Source organism: Netta rufina (assembly GCF_964035555.1).
Source record: "Netta rufina genome assembly, chromosome: 6".
Classification (NCBI taxonomy): domain Eukaryota; kingdom Metazoa; phylum Chordata; class Aves; order Anseriformes; family Anatidae; genus Netta; species Netta rufina.
In genome coordinates this window covers 1,458,677-1,481,074 of record NC_140129.1, presented here as the reverse complement: position 1 = coordinate 1,481,074, position 22,398 = coordinate 1,458,677, and positions in this window count along the sequence as shown.

Here is a 22,398-nt window from a genome sequence, read left to right as displayed (position 1 = left end):
ACTGACAAGGTAGTAACAGTATTTTGCTCTTAGCAGCAGCAACCTAACTTTATAATGGAGAATTTTAATTTAGCATCTGGACAACATTAAGTATTGACAACCTTGTCTTCAGGGGAGAAACACAATCCTGTGTTAAAATTGCATATAATTGTTTTGTATGTGGTCAATCTAGAAGTTCAAAGCAAACTGAAAATTGTTTATTGTGTGGCAATTTGCCAGAGCGATGCTAAGTGGTAACATGTCCAGTTAGGCCAGCCAATGGTGTGGTGTGAGGAGATGCAATCTTCAGCTCTACTTAACATAGTCACAGGAGAAATAAGCAGAACAGTAGTGAAGGGTGCAGGTGCAATTTTTAAAAGTCATTTTTACGGAGCAAAAGAAGACAAAACTGTTTTCAGTGAAACAATCTGTATTCAGGAGTCTCTGCTTTTCGCATTAAAGAGTTTATCTAGAAGTTCTGGTATATCTCTTTGAATTGGATTATTTTATTTATATCTTTAACTTGATTAGATGTATCAGAATGACAGACCCTCCTGAGTGAGGAGGGATTGCCTTTTTATTACCAAGTGCTGCATTTTTGATAGCAAAGGCAGAGCAGCCCCTTCCATATGATTTAAAAGTGAAAAAAATCTTTAACACTTCGATTTTCTTCCACTGTAAAACAGTGACTTAATATAAACACGTCCAAAACTGATAACACAGTTTTGTTGAGGAATAAGATGTCATTGGAAATCTGCATGCTCTATGCTTTCAAAGTTGAGTTTGTCTTGTGGTTTTGGGGGACTTTTTGGGTTGTTTTTCCTTTAATCTCCATTAACAAAATTGTCCTGGAGACTATAAGTCTCAGACCTGTAGTAGCTTTACATGAGCTACAGGTGACTGTTGTGTCAATAGCTCCTAAGAAAATGGAAGCCGTAACCAGCTGACATGCTAATTTCAGAGAATAATTTGTTCTCTTTTCAGGAGAACTTGTTTTTAAACCCCACAAAGATTCTTAAAATACTGAAATTTTACAGGGGGAATCAAACTGTTTAGTCTTCTAGATTCATTATGTCATTACCTTGCATTTCCCTCAACTCAAGGCATTTCAGATTTTCTACACCCTTAAAACTTGTCTTGTGTGTTTCTTAGATGGCAGTGGGCACAAGCTGTTTGCTGTCATTGTACTGTTGGGAAATAGTACTGTACAGTGATACTGGTTTTTCAGATTCTCTCCATGTTTTGGCATAACACAAAATGGCTACCTCGCTTTTTGCTGTCAAGAACAGATTTTCCCGTGGGCATGAGATGAAATTAATACGTTTTAAGGGATCAAGACTATGGGAAATATATTTTCTCTGACGTCTCAACTAAGTATTTTTATAGGAGAAATCAAAATTTTATGGGATGACTTTGTAATGCAAGTCATGTTGTCTTTAGCCTGTGTTCCGTTGCTGTCATTCCTAAGTAAATACTTATTTTTCATAATAAATGTAGAGCTTCATTGTGAATGAATTAGGCAACCTTAGAACTAAAATTAAAAAGCTTACCTCCTAGTTTAGTATTCTACTAAAAAATATAGACACTTTTCTAGTCTTCTAATATTATTGCCTGAATTATGATGGATAGCATAAGAATTAAAAGACCAGAATGCTTATTCTGCATATACATGTAACAGTATTGATGACTATTATAACCATACCAAGCTTTTGCCTTTTTTTTTTTTTCCTAACCAGAGTTGAGATAAAGATGTGTGTGATATTATGACAGGTAGAATGCCAGTTGTCTCTGGTCTTGAGTTTTTTAATTCTTTTAGTTGTCTAAGGGATTTTTTTTTCCATTTTTGTTAACTGTATCTGGCTTTGAAATACACTAACATTCACTGTAGTCATTTGTGTATTTATATAGACCTCCAATACTGCCGTAATCCTAAATGTCTACATTTTTTTCCCTTGTCTGAAAGTCTTCAAGAGCAAGTTAATTGCAAGTCTTGTTCTTAAACCAGTATTATTTAGTGGACAGTGTTAGCTTGAAGAAATACTCCTCTTTGATGTCTAAGGCAAATCAAGAACTTCTGGTTTTTATGTTGCCAACCAAAACTAGGTAGTCCAACCTCTTATTATCTAAACTAAGAAATGGATTTAGTGAATACATTTCCGTATGCCATAAAGATCATCCCAAGTTCTCCTTACAAAAAGGAGTAAAGGATTGCCTGCCTTATCTTGATCCAAGACTTTGCAGGTGAAGTTGAAGGAGAGTATGTTTCTTTTAATTCAGGGATTTTCAGCTATGTCATTCCAAATACCTTATCCAAAATTCATGCTATTAATTTCTGTTAGTGTTTTTAAAAAGAGTTAAATTAAGTGTTTTGTTCATGATTTAGAAGTAAGTAGTAGACATTATGGTATTATGTCTGTAAACATTATGGCATTATGTACGCACAGTATGGTATACTGTGTGGGATTTTGCTATGCTTCATGCCAAAAATAAGGGAAAAAATAAAAAATAAATCCATGGTTAGGTCCTGACTTTAAAAAAAAATAATAATAATAATAATGAACTTTTACTGTCCCCGAGAATGCTGAACTGTGGTCAACAACATGGGCTTCTATGTCACAGCATGCCTACTGCCTCCAAGTTCTCTCGCTGTTTTGTCTTGCACACTGTTCTAAGGTGAGGTCTAAGGATTTGGTTGTGGTTTATTTGCCTTCCATCTCCTTGCCTGACTTCCATTTCTGCTGCTGTAAATTAGGGATGGATAACAAATACAACTGTAGTTGCCTGCAAACTTTTTCATTCAGGCCCTCATATTTCTTGAAAACAATAATAACTAGGTTTGTTAGTGATTTTTAGGGTAAATCCTTACAACTATTAGCAAGGCTAAACCAGTAATTTACATGATACAGAGCACATTTGATGCAGTGCTTGAACTGGGGTTGGAGATGTGAAATACCACATAGTCACGTTTCTTTAGGTTGATGTGGAGTTTGGGAAGGCTTTATTCATTCTTTCATCAGAAACTGCTTGTGTTTACTAGTTACTGACATTGCTTAACTATAAACAGATGCTTGGTATCACAGAATCACAGCCTCCTTTAAGGTATCTGTAGAGAGCAATAAGGTCAGCCCTGAGCCTCTTCTTCTCCAGGCTGAACAAGCCCAGCTCCCTCAGCCGCTCCTCGTAGGACTTGTTCTCCAGGCCCCTCACCATCTTCATCGCCCTTCTCTGGACTCGCTCAAGCACCTCCATGTCCTTCTTGTAGCGAGGGGCCCAAAACTGAACACAGTACTCGAGGTGCGGCCTCACCAGAGTCGAGTACAGGGGGACGATCACCTCCCTAGCCCTGCTGGCCACACTGTTTCTTATACAAGCCAGGATGCTGTTGGCCTTCTTGGCCACCTGAGCACACTGCTGGCTCATATTCAACCAACTATCCACCATCACTCCCAGGTCCTTCTCCGCCTGGCAGCTCTCCAACCACTCATCTCCCAGCCTGTAGCTCTGCTTGGGGTTGTTGCACCCCAGGTGCAGGACCCGGCACTTGGCCTTGTTGAACTTCATACACTTGGCCTCAGCCCATCGGTGCAGCCTATCCAGATCCTCCTGCAGAGCTTTCCTACCCTCAAGCAGATCGACACACGTGCATAGCTTGGTGTCATCTGCAAACTTACTGAGGGTGCACTCAATGCCCTCATCCAGATCATCGATGAAGATATTAAAGAGGACCGGCCCCAGCACCGAGCCCTGGGGGACGCCACTAGTGACTGGCCTCCAACTGGACTTGGCTCCATTTACCACGACTCTTTGGGCCTGGCTATCCAGCCAGTTTCTAACCTCTGGTAGCTGCACAGCACAGCATGTCCAAGAAGTAGCTAACATTAATGACTGTAAGAGGCATAAAGGATAAAATGGTAGAGGCACTGATTCCCATTTAAGTGCTGTTTAATTTAGATATATTGTGTTAAAGTTTTGTTCTTACTGGCTTTTATCCTATCAGCCATAGTGTCTGTTTGTGCAGTGCCTACCCTTTTTAAAGTGGTGAGTTAACAGCATGAAATGATGAGTTGTATATGTGAATTCATGCAGGTACTTCAGTGTCTGGCAGTAGCAAACCTTAGTTTCGTATTTGCATTTTAAAGTACGTTTATCATGTTGATTGGGATTCCTTTCCTTTCTGTCCCAGCATTGTCCTGTTTAATTTGGGGTCCATATTCAACTTTCTCCAGTCTTTAAAATATGCTCAAGCTTAACTTGAGTTTATGCTTAGTTAATTATTTTCCGGTCTTATAGCTAAAAAACTGTTTAGTACTAAAAATTAATTTTGTCTTTCAAAACTGAGAGCAGTGTTTCTCTTTAGTGATGTTGTGGTGCAACTTGTTTTCTATCCCATGTGCTCCAGCCTCGTTGGCTGCCAGTAGAGGTCTTTGAGATTCTTTGCAGGCTGTGTGCACATGATGTCTCCTAACTTACATGGGTTGGCGTATAAGCTTATGCAAGGGGATTGCTTCTGGCTTTATCCCCCTTTCGCACATGGATATGACAGCTTTGTCTCTTGGACCAGGGATTGGAAAAGATAATTGGCTGTTCAAAAAGTATAGGCATTGTCTCTGCAGCTGTGCTTTCATTCCTCTAAGGGAAAGGCAGCTGGCTTAAATGGAGTTGCTCAGTGAGTACTGACCACAGTAAATTGTAGGGATTTACTTCTTCGTCTTTCACTTTTTCTAGTGTTGATGTACTGCTCTTTCTCTTTTCTTACAACCCAGCCATTTATGGAGATTGAATAAGTCACTGTGTACATCTGTGACACTGTTGAAAACAACCCACTTCACAACAATGTCTCTTAAGCATATTTAGTCTGAATTAAATGATGTATGCTTTTCATAATATAAGGTCCTCCTATTGAAGTTGATGCGAAAACTGTCATGGGCTTTAATGGGAGAAGACTGTAGTTTTTTTCTGCCTTTCAAGTTATTTTATCAGAAATAGAGGTGAACTAAAATTAGATATGCTGTAGTTTCTCTTGCATGTTATTTCTTCTCTCTTCTGCTGCCACAGAACAGGACTCTTGATAGTGAGCTTGGTTTGATAGTGCTTAGGAACAGAGTGATATGACCAGGTCAGGCATAGCAAAGTATACGTGTAAGCAAGATGAGATCAAGTGGTGTAAGGTTGTCAGGTCAAGATTGTTCACATGGGCAAATCTGCCCTTTTGACATTGGAAATGTTCTGTCTATGATTTGCTGCTTTGCACCTGGCAGAGGAAATGGAGGATATAGCTCTTTGTCATGAGGACATGAGATTTAGCATGTTTAGGGAGACAAGTGGTGACTTTGATGTTTGTCTAGATTATATTTTGCATTTGACAGTAAGCTTTTATGTAACAAGCTGTACTTGTACTCTGATTTGTGTGTGAGGGAGGGATCTGAGTTTCCAAGATCAGAACTTAAGTCCAACCTTAAGGCTGCAGAGATCCCAGTCTGATTGGGAAGGAATAGGGGAGGCTTCCCAAGTAAATGTATGGTAAATCAGAGCACTTAGAGGCTGTTTCTGCTTTATACTAATTAGAAACTGGCACATCCTTAGAAATCAGGATTGAAAAAGGGCAGAAAGAGAAGAAATGCCTTGATAATCCCTCTTCTGAGCTTTCTGAAACCACATGACAAGCACAGCATCCATAACTTAAATATCAGATGCCCAATCTGGAACAAAAGCTTCAGTGGTACAATTTGAGCTCTTATTAAAGTCCCATTAGTCCCATTAAAGTCCCTAATCTCATTAAAGCCCATGGGTCTGTCAGAATGGCAGTTTCTTGTGCTAGTGGCTGTAACACTGATTTGGGACCTTATACCCTCTTGTCCACAGTATAGCCAGGTCAGTACCTGTGATGGTACTGACATCTCTTTTCATTCTTTTCATGCATATACGGTTTCATAAACTGATGAATATGAGTAACGGTTTGGTATTTTTATATATTTTTGGAGGGAACAGGGTTGAGGGACTGCAATATAAAATGAAGAACAAGCTAATGAAAATGAATTTGTGTGGTTCATAACTTTTCTTGCAAGGCGTTGAACAAGTGAACGTTTAATTACAGGTGTTCAGGGTGGAAATTAAGTCATGAAGAGGCCTATCGTGGATTGGCAGATGCATGAAATCTCATTTCTTACATATTCAAAGTGCATATGTTATTAATATCTGCAATGAGCTCAGTTAGGTGCTTTGTGCTTTTTCAGTTATCATTTGGGTGGCTTCAGGCTCATGCCCCTGTAGCAGAACCCTCTCAGCTGTTAGCCTGTTCCCTATGCTTTTGTCAAAAGGCGTAATTCCTTCTGCTGTCATTCAATCTCAGCCTATGAAATCATGGGGCAACCCAGCGTGGAGAGAATTAAACTCTGTGATTGCACTCTTGCTGTAACATTCTAGCTCTTGGTCACAAAGGAGAATAAAATGTTTGCACTTATAAAGACAGTGAGCTCACTGTGGCTTGGATTCCAAGCTGTTAGATTGGGCGTGTTCTTAAATGTTGTACCATAGTGCAGTTTCAGAAGCAAATGAACAGGTGATACTGAATTCATATCAACCTTCAGCTTTGTCTCAGCAGAGAGCTCTGCATTAAAACAGTAATTACAATAAAATGTTTGGTATCCTGCTTTCTATTGTAAGAGAGGGTATTTTGTTATTCTATCCTTGTGATGTGCTTTTTTGTTTGCTTCTGTACTTTGTTCTCCCCTAAACAGCTACAGTTAAGGCTGGAAAAATTGTTCTGCTGCTGATAGTATAGACATCTAAGGGGTTCTATGTCTTTGACGGATTCTTTGTCTCGTAAGTCATTTTCATATGTCTGATTATACTTTCAGATTCTGGATTGGAAAGGAGTTTTTTTTTTTTTTTTTTCTGAATGCCAGATTGATAAGGTTCATTATCTTCCTCTGCAGCAAAGGCTGTCATTTCCTCTCCCAGTGTCTCTCCCAGTCAGTTTCCTGCCAGTACAGTGTCCCTGGGTACAGCTTGTTCACCAGGATCTCTTTCAGATCGCAACTTCTTGCTTTCATTTCACTAAGCGTGTGGGTTTGGGGCAGGGGTAGCTGGATGTAATTTAGTCTCTGGATTGTACTGGAGATCTCCTTAAGGCTCCTGGCAAAAGCTATGAAATTATAATAGCAGAATTAGATGGAGGAAGGGGATCAAAGGTTGCTGGCAATGTGAGAGATTCAAATAAAGAAGAAACCGTGAATATTCTGACTGTCCAGAGCAGAAGCTGTAACAGCCCTGAGATGGAAGTAAGTTTAGAAAACCTGAACAAAATAAAAATACCGTGAGGGTCAGCATTCTGACTGGATGCTGTTCTCTAGCTGCTGATCTCCGCTAAAAGTCACTTGAGCATTTTTCTCAAATTTCAGTGTTGTACTTCTTGTTTGGACACTGCCTCAGAATCATATGAGAAATTCTTCTTTCTGCTAGTAGATTGGCAACCTAAATAAGAAACAGAATCTGTGACTGAATGATAAAAATACAATAATCTTTCCTTTGAAGAAGAAAGCTTCTTGAGGACTTAGTGTGACTTGCCCCAGTTGAGGAAGTTTTCAGAAAACTTAAATGCGAAGATGTTTGCTGAAGTCTTTATTTGCAAGACCCCGGTTCCTTCTTTTTAGCTGCAGTCATTACCTTCTCATGAGGTCAGTATATGGAGTTTGCAACCAAATTTATACGGTGGCTAATTAGAAGTTAACTGGTGATACTCAGTCTTGTGCTTTGGAGTGTCAGAAATTTGATCATCTTGTCTCAAACATCTGTGTCACAGCCTAACAAGAGCTGCCTTTATGCTCCAGATAAGCCTGCTATATTTATATGGTACTGGAATAATTTCCTTTAATATTTCATACTTTTATGTACGTATTCCTGAACTTGGTTTGCAGGATCTCATTTCTCCTAGCTGTTAAGTATAATAGCAAAAAGTACTTGAGATTTCTCCTTAGTGCTATTGCTGCCCCTGTGAGTTCTTTTTGTTTTTGTCCAGTGACACATTACCACTTTTCACTTTTATTTAACACTGTATGTTCTTAGTCTTTATACTATATTCACCATGCTCTTCCCTTAATTGTTCATTTTGCTTTCTTTATGACATATTAAGTAATCATTTCTTTCTTCTGTGCTGAAACATTGGAAAGATGATGCCCAAAGCTTCTAAAAAAAAAAAAAAAAAAAAAAAAAAAAGTACATATATAGTATTCATTCAAAGTATACAGTATACGTTCAAAAATGCCAAAGAAGCATTAGTTTCCTGTTTTCACATTTCCATGAACTTCACTTCCTACTTATCTGTGTGTGTTTGCTAGGACAGGCACTTGAAGTCAAAGCCTGTCTGGATGCAAGCAATTCTAAAAATTGACCAAAGTGCCATATCACAGGTCATGCCCTCTTGTGTATGTCTCTAGTTGTATTCTTCCATAAATGGTTTCCTAGCTTGCATTGCAGTTTATTCAATATGTAAAATGTGTCCAAGCACTAATCCAGCCAACTGTGTGAGCACAAATGCTTAATTGTTGCCTTCAGCTTCTGTGATGTTTTATGAAGACAGTGCCCCTGTAACTTGCCTCTACATGATCTTCTTATTGATATGTATATATAATTTGCTGGACATCTGTTTAACTGTCCCTGTACCATTTGAGTGTAGAATAAGCAAAGAGGATTTTATTAGATCTGTTGTTTGCTTTCACTGTAGCTGGTTTGTAGGAGCTGAAGTGGGTGAATTTGGAATCCGTTTCTCATCTCCTTTAAATTCTTATTTGCATTCCCAACAGGCTGTCTGTTTTAGTAGTCTCCTATATTTTTCCCTAGTGGACTGTATTTCCTGTTTTCTTTGTGAACAGCACCATATGTGATTGTTTTACCATTCTTGCTTTCTTCCTGAATGATCTGAAGAACTATTTTGGAGGTTTTATCCAGATTGTACATCCCTCTCCCAAGTATGTGTCAGCTCTCCATGTTCCTCAATTTGAAATCCACATGCGTGCTTCCACATATTTCCATTTTCCTTGGTCACATTTCTGTTGCATTTCTTCGTGAAGTCCTGGCAGTGCTATTGTGATGTGCCTTGACTGAGTCCACAGTGATTTGCAACATAAGGATATTGAAGAGAAGTGGCTCAATGCTGTAACTTCAGATATTCTTAACCTGGTAGTCCTGATTATCAATGAAGATCGCACACAAATGTTTTCCTGTGTTTTTTTTCAAAATGCTGTATCCAACATAATTCATGAAGTGAGTCACTGAATGAACTTATAAATTATGTCATTAGGACTCTTTTTAACTCTTTAGAGGGGTCAATAGGCCTAATGACTAACTACATGACTAATACATGACTAAGTGATTTGAATTTAATTCTGTGATTATGAAATTGTACATAATAAAGTATTTCATGGAAGGAATGGAGAAGGAATTTCATGGAAGGAATTTCATGGAAGGTCTGGAGAACAAGTCCTACGAGGAGCGGCTGAGGGAGCTGGGCTTGTTCAGCCTGGAGAAGAGGAGGCTCAGGGGCGACCTTATTGCTCTCTACAGATACCTTAAAGGAGGCTGTAGTGAGGTGGGGGTTGGTCTGTTCTCCCACGTGCCTGGTGACAGGACGAGGGGGAATGGGCTAAAGTTGCACCAGGGGAGTTTTAGGTTGGATGTTAGGAAGAACTTCTTTACTGAAAGGGTTGTGAGGCATTGGAACAGGCTGCCCAGGGAAGTGGTGGAGTCACCATCCCTGGAGGTCTTTAAAAGATGTTTAGATGTAGAGCTTAGTGATATGGTTTAGTGGAGGACTTGTTAGTGTTAGGTCAGAGGTTGGACACGATGATCTTGGAGGTCTCTTCCAACCTAGAAATTCTGTGATTCTGTGAATTTTTCAGAGTAACATCTAAGGTCCATGGTATATATATATAGCTTGATACCTTGTACTGCAGAGGAGGCAATAACTGTAAATAGATTATTTTTTTTTCCAAAGTACTTGGCATCCTTAGACACAAAGGCCTCATCTAGTCAGCTGCTTAAATGCACACCTGGCTTCAAGTAGCCTGTGGGGGGACTGCATTATGTGTTGAAGGTAAGTATTTGCTTAGTTTGATGAATGAAGGTGTACTTCATAGATGGAATTCAGTCCTAATCAAGCAAACAAATCAGAACTGTCCCTGAATTAGTCCATTCAAGTCAAGCATTCCTGGCTGGACTTCCTTCCATGATGGATTGGAATATACCTGTTATAAACAGGCTACAGCAAACTCAAACCTGAATCACACAGTATCTCCTGGGAAAGGAAGCAGGAAATAAATGTTACTGTCAATTGTTATACCAAGCTGTCAGTCATGTTTGAAGACTCTGATGTTGATATTGCACTACGTACTATGCTCTTTGAGCTGTTTTAAGTCCAGATGTGTCCTGTGTGCTGAGTTAGGCTCTCAAGACAGTATTTTCTATTTTTGATCAATATATGGGGGGTGGTAAAGAGAAAACCATGTACCATTGTGAGTAGCATTGCACACTGCAAGAACATAATTTTCAATCACAGTTCTGTATTGGAATAAACCTACTAAATAGTTCTTCACATCTGCAACAAGTAACACTAAATATAATCTCAGATATTGTTCTTACAGGATGGAGATAGAATGTATTGCTTTCTAGAGAGCATTCTGTTAGGTGCTGCAGGCAGTGGAAGTCTGATCATTGTCGTGTCTCTTGTATTTTTAGTGTGTATGGCAACGAAGGTAAAATTTACATTTTTAAGTCTCTAAATTTGTCTGTAGGACCTGAGTTAAAATTTTCAATACAACACTAATACAAGAACTCAAATCCCAGTTGCTGAAAGCAAGTATATAGTAATCAGACTTGTAAAACAAAGCACTTCGGATTTCTAAGTTGCTTATACCCTTTCAAAATGTTACTTGTGTATTCTCCTTGTAAAAGTAAAGGCAAAGTCATTTGACTTTTTCCAAAGGCATGAGCGTGTAGGGTTTTTCAGTGACTTAGTGAATGGCATTATGCAGTTGCACTGCTGAAGTCAGCTCACATAGGACATGACTCAATACCCATTCAGAGTCTTATAAATGCCTCCCTTTGATTTCGTTGTGCTTTAGAATGGGCTGCAGTTCACTAAGGAGCCTGAGCACTCAATAATATCAGGTGTCCTACCACATATTCAGAAGAATTACCATGGTTTGCATAGTTTTGAGCTAAGTTTTGCAGATGTCTAGAAATGTTGGAGTTTTGTTCCACAGACACTCCTGCCCCTGACCAGAGAGGCTGTCACATTGAAGACTTTATAATTCTAGTTTTAGATTGCTTTTGTAAGCATGAGTCTGTTTCCCAGTTTGGTGTGTTTTAAGAACTGCTTGGAACATGTTCTCCAATCTTACTGTGCATGTGGATTTGTCACAGACCAGGAACAATGACTTACCTCTTATTTCTGAGTGCAGTTCAAAGCTTAGCTTCCCACGAAACCAGACCCATTCTACCCTTCCATGGTCTTGGAACAGTAAAATGGCCTCTAAAGTGATACGTGGGGACAGCCTGGCTGCCCAGAGCAGCTGTATGCTGCAGTTTTTTGAGAGCAGCAGAGGGCTCTGAGCCAGCCCTCTTCAAGAATCAAATTGCCCAATGTTTGTGCTTCAAATAGTTTGCTGACCTATATACCAGACTGAAACTTCCTGTTCTAATATTGATTTAAGACTTAAGTATCAGTGGCCTATTTTTCTACATTATAATTCTCTTTCCTATCCAACAGCCCTCTGGACATTAGAAGAAATAATGAAGAAACTCAGAGTTGTTGACAGTTAAGGTGGTGGGCAGGAGGTATGTGTAGGACACTCATGTAAAGGGGCAAAGCTTGAATTAGTGTAACACAGTATTTTGGTTCAGGGATAGAATTGTGTACTGTACTACTTGGCAAAATAGAAGAATACTGCTCTCGTTCTCTTGCAAGCTCTCTTCTTTGATAGCTTACCTCAAAGCTTCATCATATTTTTAAGCTGTGACCCAAACTTTTCATTAACTGTTCCTGAAAAGTTAGAAAAGGAAAGCAGAAGGTACTTTCTGCTTCAGATAGCTTTCTGGTTCACAAAAGAGCTCCGTAGCTCTTTTAGAGAAAACAGAAAATAGCCAGTGGTGACAAACTTACCATGCTCATCCTCATGATTAAAGAGTACTGCTGCAGAATGTGCTGCATCTCAGGATCTGCACATGGCAGTAGTTAGCACAATGCTGATAATTGCTTCACAATAAAAACAATTGCAAGTAAAGAAAGGTTTACTCCTCTCCTTTTCCCCTTCAAATACTTATTCTCTCTGATACTTCTCTGTTTTTATTTTAAAATAACCTGTCCTAGACCAGGTTCCCATAAGTGTGAACCGCTCAAAAGTCTTTGGGCCCTGTGCTCAAGTATCAGCCTTGTTCAGCAGTCAGGAGCTTTGGGAAGTGCAAGAAATCATTTATATTCCTTCTCTGTATGTGATCAGCCCTGCAATACACAGTTGCAGGATTGTGCTGCCTTACAGCAGCAGTTCTCCCTTGGGAAGCCTTGTCTCTGCAGTTGAACCAATGACTGGGTAGGCTGCTGTCCCCGGATAAATCTCATTGCATCAGATCATGATTTGCATAGCAGTCAATGTCCTGGTACTGATCTTCCCTTTTATTTTTCTGTCATTGTTCAGTATTGCTGATCACATGCATCCAAAAGACCTGGAATTGGCTTAATGCTAGTAAAAATAAACTATGAAAATCAGCTGCTTTTTTTTTTTTTTCTTTATTCTGGCTTTCAGAGTTCATACGTTCATTAAGGGCATCTTTTTTGAAGCTTTTTTATGAGGGCTAGGGATGTGTTTTGTCCAGTGCTGTGCTTCTAGGAAATGGGGGTTTCAGATCCACGTGGGGCATAGTGGTTGATTATGGGAGTTGTTAAGTGCTGACTCAAGTTTGTAGGTGGAGGTGATGTATGTATGTATGTATGTATATGATAGTGCATATGGAAACAAGAAAGGAGTTGTATCTTCTCATCTGTGTTGGTATTTGAGATCCACTTATCCTTTTCGTAAGTGGCATATACCTTGCTTTAAGGAGATGGTAGCAGTCTTGTCAAACTGTACTTTGTAAGTCACAACCTTAAAAGCAATTCTGCCTGCTGCTGTCATCTGAGGCTTAAGCTTTTCTACCTTTTATAGTTACAGGAGATTTAAGGTACTGTAAGGAGTTTACCAATATTTCTAATCCTTGAAATCCAGAAAATTTGGAATATACTGGGACCACTGACAGTCTCTTAGTATTCCACTTAAATATATATTTTTAAATGTATGTATAACTAACTACCTACAAAACTCCTCAGTATTTATTGAAGTTCCTAAAGGCCAGAATTGTAATGCTCTCTTGGGTATAAACAAGATCAGGATGAATTCCTCTGTATTTAAATTACAGAGTTTGTGTTCCCTTACCTAGAATGTTATAGACAATTTTGGTAATAATTATTTTACAGGCTGTACTCTTGCCTTGCTGAGTAAGTAAACTTCCCTATGTGGAGGTCTGTGCACGGTCATTTTAGTTACAAATGAACTTTCAGTTGGTAAATCTGTTTGGTGACTCGCTTCAAAAGACATCTTATTGTCTTAAGGTGCAATGTTTCAAGCTGTGCAAGACCCCAACTATGTTCTGACCTGAAACAGCTAGGCCACAAGCTTGTCTAGTTTCTAAGAAAGGGGGGGTCAGGTCAAATGTGGTATCTGACTCCTTGAAGTGATTATATTTCATGTGGTGTGGGGCAGCAGAGGCAAGGAATGGAGCAACAGTGTTTCAGGCAAACTGGCGTTGTGGATTAGGGATCATTTCCTGGGAAAGAATGGAAACATAGGATGTAATGAGCATAGCTGCTCCAAAGGAAGCTGCTCCAAAATGCTGCAAGGAGCAATGCAGCATTAGTTGTGGCAGACATTTTTGCATGATTATTCCAAATGACTCTCTGATTAGACTGCATTAGCCTAGGCTGAAAAAGAATCTTGAAAGACAGTTTTGGAAAGTTTTTATTGTTTCTGTATGGAAAGCATATGTTTTTCCTTAGCGTAGCAGCTACATTTTGTGAGACTGCATGCACTGGCTTGACTGTTTATGAAAAATAGGAAATGCTCCCTGGTGGTAACATTTATCCATTTCCTGCTTTCTTCCAGGGAAATGAATTGCCTTTCTTGTAGACATAATTCCTGGAGCTGGAAGTATCAGGGAAAAGGAGTTTGTGGGTGGGCTCCTTGATATGCCCCAAGTCTGCAGAATACCTCTGTGCCACATGTCTAAAAAATTCCACTTGTATTCTTGCTTGAGAGGTAAAAGGGAAGTTCTACTGAGGAGCAATAAAGGTGTCTCAAGTGTGTGGAAAATATCACAATGTAAAAATAGCTATTAAAAAGAAGAGCTGGCAGTGAGATACTGAGGTGTTTGTCCTTTGTAATGTCATGATGATGATGTAAAGTTCAACTCTATAATCTTTGCTTTACCTTAGAGATAACTTTGGCCTTGTATGGTTATGGAATTAACTTATAGTTAATTCATGTCACTGCTAGGAAAAAGTATGCAAACACCAAAGTAGTCTAACAAAAAATTGGTACTTTGCATAGTTTGCTGTTTTGATGACCACCATTTTTTTTTCCATCACAGTGAAGAGTCCTCTAATGAACCACTAATGTTTGATCACAATGTCAAAAGCCCTACAGGGTAAGTAAAGTAGATGACTTATAAGTGAGCAAATACTACAAAAGTATTTATATATTTTTATAGAGGAAAAATGTAAATCAGATAATACTTTAAAGTTATCTTTCTGTATGCATATCTCTGCTGATCAGTGAAAACTTTGACCCTGGTTTATGGTTAAAGGAAGGTAGGTTTGTTCACACCAACCAAAACGGTTCAGCCACTTTGAACTTCTTTAGGATGCTTCCATCACCAAAGTTGTAGATGCACAGAAAACAGAAACACTCTCCAGTTTATAGAGTGACCAGTCACAGGTGACAGATAGCTGTTAGTGATCTTGTTACCATGAACAAATAGTTCTGTATATGAATAATGTTGGTAGTGCATTTATAGAGCACATTACAGAAAATTCATAAACAAAAAAAAAAAACATCTTCTGCATGGTTTTATTGTTCCAAGTAATTTGTTGTAGCTGTAGATACTGACAAAAGTATTTGTATAGGACTAAAATTACTTGGGATCATTTCACCCTTCTGTGTGACTAATATTAGAAACAAATTCATAAAGTAATGTGACCCTTTAGAAAAGGAAATAAAATAGAAATGCTGCAAAATCTTGGAAATCTGAGGTAAAATTTAAATTGCCAGACAGCTCTCATGAAGGTTGAAATGCTGCAAGGTCACAGTGTCCTCCCTGCCTATTATTTGCTGAAAGAATAGTTCCTGGAATCCTTGATTACAGTCAGGAATATGAACTTCTTATCTGAAAGGCAACGTTTCAGTATACTGTCTTTAAAATTATCTTTTGAGATTAAATCTTGATGAAAAGTGAGAAAGACGTGAAGACTCATCTTAATAAAAAGTTTTCATGCTCCTTTTCCCTGATTCTTGATCAAATCCTTTTCAGAATGTCTATTTAGCTAAAATTCCTATTTCCTTGTAATAACGTATTATAAATTTTCTAAAATTCCTACACTAGGGAGGAGAGTAGGCTTGAATGATGACAGTTTCCTGTTCTTTCTGCTTATGTGGAAGAACTGTATCTATTGCTCCGAGTCCATATATCCGCCAACAGTGTACAAATGTTTAAGGAATCCTCTTTAGAATTGCTTGTTATGCACCACTACTGCCCTACCCTCCAAACCTCACAAGTGTAGGAAATGAAGTGTACTACATTAAATGTTAGTAAGGGTTATGATGGACTTGTACATTTCCATAGTAAGCCAGAGAGCAAGTTCAAGAGGCAGGCCCTGAGAAAAAGCTCAACATGTTTCCAGCAAGTATGGAACACATGGCACCTCTTTAAAATCCCTTCTCAGAGAAGAAAGATACTTAAAATAGACTTCTTTTCTGTAACACCATATGTAAGCTATTATCAGTCAAAACTTTTCCAAACTCATTGTTCAACATTCTATTAAGGGAACCTTCTCAAGCAGCAGGGAGCCCCTACATCATGAAATGCAGAGGAAATGTGCTTAAAACAAGGAAGAAATCCTCCATTTTAAAACCCAGAGGATTTAGATGTGCAAGTAATTTTCTTATGATTATGTATTCTATATCTCTATTAATGTCTCTTAAAATGTAAAATCGTGCAATATGAAGAAGAGCTCTCTTGTTCTGGCTTATTCTTGAAGGCTTTACTGACCCTAATAACATAGACACACATCTTATTACTAAGCCCAAAGCAACCTCTGTTCAGTATGAAGGCATCCAGTTTATGAAGCTGTAATCCTCCTGTCTGATGCTGTTTCTCTACATAGGATAAGCAAGCAGAACAGAAAAAGCTAGGCTGTCCATTGGCACTACCTCGTGGCCACTGCTGCTCAGTCTGAAGAGCAGTTCCGGCTTAGCAAGCAGTTTTGGTCATGGGACAGAGCAGGTAATGGCAGCTGCGTTGCCAGCTGCATCATGAGGAGCTGGGGATCTTCAAAGGAATCTTCAAGCCTCTATATTGCTGCTGCATTTTTTTTTTTCTTCATGGCTGTGGTAAGATTTATTTCTATCTTTTGAAGTTACCAGAAGCAGTCTATTTTGGCAAGACCATTTCCTGAAAGGGTGTTCTCATCACCTCCTTAAAATTTCTAGGACTCTGGGTGAATACTGGAATTTAGATGTATATCGCATGGCACTTCGTGCATGAATAATGCTTAATGCTTTTTGCTAGGGATGCCTTCTCTCAATAGTGTGGGTTTAATGTCCTGTATTTATTCTTCAGTATAATCTCTATCCATGTTATTATACAGAAAATCAAAAACAACAGGACAGGATTTCTCTGCACCCAAAGAGTATGTGGTCAGACCCTCAGTCTCTACAGGGCTGGAATGTGCTGGGAAATAGTGTGGCATTTCACCACACTTCTTGGGACAGGAACACTTATAAATACTGAGTTCAGCTTCTGGCTGTGAGCCCTGAAATTGGACCTTACATTTGAATGCTGAATGAGTGTGCTTAAGCAGTGTAGATGCCTAAAATCCTTTTTTTTTTTTTTTTTTTTTTTTTCTCTCTTTTCATTTAGCTTTAAGTGCCAAGCTTCCTTAAGTGCTCTTGAAAATCTAAATGGCTTTATATGTCTAAGCTGCTAGTCTTTGACTAGAGGTAGAAGGGACTTGTGCTGCTGTACTCAAGACTCCTGGGCTTGGTCGTTCAATGTTGTTATATGAGACCTCATGGTTTAGCTCCTGTGAAGTGGCAAATGGCTTTTTTCTCTTTTTTTTTTTTTTTTAAATGTTGATGTATTGAGTATTGATATGTCAGTTGTCGGTGCTTTGAAATTGTTTGGTTGGGGTGTTAGGTTCATTAGTTTGGTTTTGTAAATACTGCTTTAGCTTTAAAATTTCACACAACTTTTCAGGATGTATTTTCTATAACTGCTCAGCAGGCAATGACAAATCATTTAATCTGTGTAATAGTGAACTGAGAGCTGAAGAAAATTCCACACTGTGCTTATGGAATTTAATCAGTTGCAAATGTAGAAGTAAACTTACTGTTGTGAAGAATTGGGGCTTAAAGCCCCCACCCCCTAAGTTAATAATATTTCATTACTTTGGGAAACAACCAAAATAACAAATTTGGTCAGTGGAGAGAACCTACCTCCAGAAAGCTGAAATGGGGAAATGAATTGAGGAAGTTACATGACTGGGCAGTAGCCCAGTTAAAACTTGGATCAATTTCACAAATCAGAAAGTAGCTTTTTTTCCACAGAGCTGAGTCTCTGCAAAGAAGAGCAGTGATGTATTGGGAGAACCTGTTTTCTCTCAAATCTTGCTAGTCTTCTGAATATTCCAGGGCATATTTTATTGTGTTGCAGATTTTACTGAGTCCCTGCAGGTTTTCACTAAATTAGTATACCTTCCTGTAGGAGATTTTTTCCCTTTCTGATCTCTGTTGTAAGTACTTAAACAAAACAAAGGTTAGTAACGGAAGCTCAAGCCTGATGGCGGAGCACATGATGGAGGTGAGCTACAATGGGGAAACTACATGCACATCTTGAATACAGTTATGATCATCCTATTTGTAGGGATTGTGCTCTAGACATCAGAACATGTTAGGCTGGCTGGCATGGCTGTGGCATCTTCTGGAAGCCTGGATACCTTCTGTCATGTGTAAAGAGATGCTGTGTGGGCATGTTTTAGTGTTAGTGCTGGAACTTTTGTGCAAGGAGCAGCTGTAGCATGGATCTGTGCTAAGTAATTTGGTGAGCATATTCCCAGAGCTAATCATTTTGGTCTCAGAGATGTTCAAAACTCTGAGAAGATGCTCAGAGTCTTGAGCTGGAACTGGGAGTTGTCATCTGAATAATCACTTCTAGTTCATCATACTGCCAAAAGCTAGATCCCCCAGCCTTATAGGACTACTAGTAACGAGTTGTTTTCCTATTAATCCTAATAGGAGATTGTTCCAGACCTTTAGCAGGTGTCTAACTTGAGCCTAAATCTTGTTTGGCTGCTCTCTCTGTATCACTGCACAAACAGTGTTTTACTGCTTGCTGCACTATGACAATAGTGCACGTACGAATCTGTTGTCTTGAGATATATTTGTACGTACTCATGGGGGTACAGATGGTTGTGGGTCATGGTGTGAGTAGGTTGGGTATAATTGGGACACTCATGTTTGATGTGCACTAAAGAGTAGTTCCAAAAATCAAGCTCCTGACTTTTTTTTTGGATAACTATAGCAAAAGTAATATGTTCAGACCAATTAGCCAGTTTCAGACAAAGAAAGTATCCCAACTTTGTTGACATAGGTGACTTTTTTTCCCCGCAAAAACCACATAGTTTCCTTTGCATAGTTTCCATAGGCTGTGTATTTTGGAGCCTACAAACATTTTTGAAAGCAGGAAATAACTTGCTTGTTGAGCTTTTTTTTTTTTTTTTTTCCCCAACTAAAGCCTGTATCTTGCTGCAACACTTTATAAAGGCACAAGTGGTAATGGTGATCAGTTTTTGATGTTTCAGTCTCTGTACCTTTTTTTTTCTCATCTGAAACATTTAGGATCTCTACTAAACCTGCAGATACCAGGAAGAGGAATGAACAGAATAGGAACTGTTTCTGAAGTGGAATTGGAACTTAGGTATGAGTGGTATCTTGACCCAACAGAAGCCTCTCAGTAGCTTCCATTCCAGTTTTATCTGCATACAGTATTTTGAAAGACACTGCACGTGAACTTGGAATTATTTTAAACATTCATATTGCAAAGATAAAACAAATACCAAGGGAAAAAGAAAAAAAGTATGTTGTCTTTTTTAAAGTTGGGTTCCTTAGAAGAAGACGTGCAGTTTAATTATTTCATAGTAAGAAATCTTCAAAACCAAAGTTCAGTCAGATATCTTTGTCTTCAGTCTTTAAGAGTTACATGTTTACAAATGCCTCTGCTTTTATTACCCCCTCACCTTGCAATATTTGTGACGCTACCGTCTCTTTCTTAAGGAATTTGTGCTGTACTCGCTTTGTCTTTACGGCTGATTTTCTAATAACCTCTAATCAGGAGTAAAATTAGTTCTCAAGAGCTCCTTTCAATTTGCCATGCTGGATTGTCAAAATTCCTACAAATATACAAGAATTATAGATGAATTTTGAGTGTTTGTGTTCACTAACATGTAAACCCTTTGGTTGCTTAGCTCCTTGAATATCTTTAGATTTATGATTGACTCATCCCTGTATTCAGTCACGTGGCCAAGTGCCCAGAAGTTTGTCATTTGGCAGAATGAGCGGTTTGCAGTACTGCTCCAATACTATGTGCTTGTCTGCACGCATGTGCCTAGAAACATGTACAAAGCTAGCTGTTTGAAAACTTCTTTGTAAGATACATCGTATTTTAAGGACAGTGTCCTGTTTAATGTGCCACTTCTACTCACGACCACCTCTTGCTCTGGATTTTGGAATATTTGGATTCTGGAGCTCTGGAGTATTTGGGCTGTAACTCTAACCATCATGCAAGTGTACTCTTAGTTTGCATGGAAACCATAAATGCTTCCATAACCATAAATTTAGAAATAAAAACTATAAAAATATCATGGTTTGAGTTGCATAGCTGATGTTTGCTGTCTTATTCATCATATTTTTAATTTGCAGAAAAATGGAGATGTTCAGATTGCTTATGCTCATTCATCTCTGGTTCAACCTTTGTTATTGCTGTTATTGTTGCCCTTTTTTCTTCTAGACATTCTTTTTCCCCACAGTGTTTCAGCAAACTGTGCTCAGACAGAGTTAGGTTTCCTCTAAGGAATGAGAAAACATCCAAAACTGGACCTACATTCACACTGTCAGTGTGACATTCAATTTATAGCAATACGTGGCTATTAATGAGATGAGAGAATAGACAAGACAAAAACAATGCATTCCCTTTTTCCAATCCCTTGATAAAGGCATGAAGGCAGTACATCCCATCCATCACGGTTGTCCCATAATTTCTAGGCCAGGCCTACACGCTGTAAATGCTGAAGATTTTGTGGCAAAGGGTCACAGCTATTTTTATTCATGTAATCCTCAAGATAGTCAGGGCTTTCTCTCATCTTTACCTCTTCTACTCTAGAGTGGTTCTGAGGTTGGATTGAGGTACATTGCTGCCCAGCTACGGGCTGCACATCTGGCAATGGTTGAATGGAACACTTCTCGGGACCTGACTTTGAGCATAAGCTGCATCAGTCCAGATCTCAAAATATGCTGGTAACTTTTAAGTAGAAAATGTCCAGAGATCACTTGACTCTCTTTGCAAGAGGTGTCACCAATGAGGAATTGGTTTGCAGTTCCTGTTGATGTGAAAGCTAGAAATATCAGTATAACTCAAGAATAGCCTTCCAGATTAAAAATTTATTTCCAAGTGTACACATTTTTCTGTGCTTCAAAGGAAGCTGTTACTAGATTTTTATATGCACTAAATATTTATAGCAATTTTTCTGCTCATAAAAAAAAAAATAAGAGGCTGACAGCAATGGCCAAGAAGTGCATAATACAGACTGCTCGTCCAAACACATTCCTTTCTAGAAGTCTCTTTCTAGAGCCTATATGAATGGATAAAAGCATGTTAGAGGTTACCAGCACCCTAAGCTTTCTCCAAAAGACCTTAAACTGTGATTCTACCATCAGGACTATTCATTGGAGTTGTCCACAGTGGGAGTGGGAATGTAGATCCAACTATGTAGACATTTTTCTTGCTTCTTAGAAGAGATCTGGAGTAAGAGTGAGAGATTCTTATCTTAAAAGCAAAACAGACAAAAAAAAAAAAGTCTAAAAAAATAAAAAGTCTAAATAGCACCTACTCTGAAGTGATTGGTTTGGGATTGCTATTAAGGCTAATTCTTGTTATTAAAATCAATGTCTGAAGTCCTGTTCAGTGTGTGACAGGGAATAATCCCCTAGGTGAGGATTGAGTCAGAAGTTTGGTTGTGAGTAGACAAGATCTGTGCTGGGATGAATCTGCCCACGATGCTCTTTCTCTTGCAGAGTTATGATGAAGGTAGTGACGGCAGCTGTGCAATCAGCAAATTTGTTTCCACTTCTCATCTGTCTGAATGTATTTCCATGGATAAGCAGTAATGTCTGTACAGTACAAATGAAATGTATTACCAGTAAGCACATGGTAGGAATAATTTTAAGATAATGAGAGCAAACAAAAAGTTCTGCTCAGGCCCTTAGGAGTATGTCTTGTGTTTCTTCCTTCCCTTTCCATTCCTACCCCTCCACAATTTCAGTCTAAAGAACCATCATTCCATGATGGTTTCCTTCATAAATGGTCTTACTCATTTGTAAGAGCTTTCTCTTCATTCGTTTTCAGACATAACCCTTGGATCATCACAAGAGCTGTGTGTATTTATCACTGTGGCATCTGAAAGTATGTAAATGACTTGCAGATGCTCTACTAGTCTGTAACCAAACTTGGCTGTGTCAGTTTAACATACACATGACAAAACCACATTGGCTCTGAACAGGATTCAGCATAATAAGCTCTCCAGGTTTTCCTTCTACATAAACACTTTTATGTCTTTATTAATTAGAAACAGGAGCCTGTTCCTTTCAAAGTTCATGTGATAGCAATCAGGCCAAAGAATGAGGTATATATAGTATATTAACAGTTTTATGATAATGCAGTTATATTTTTGGGGAAATGTGCGTGTTCATGTATGTATATACATATATATGTATAAACATACATACCCAGCAAAACTTCCTGGAATACTTAATATGGTACATTTACAGGTAATGTATTTTGGTATAT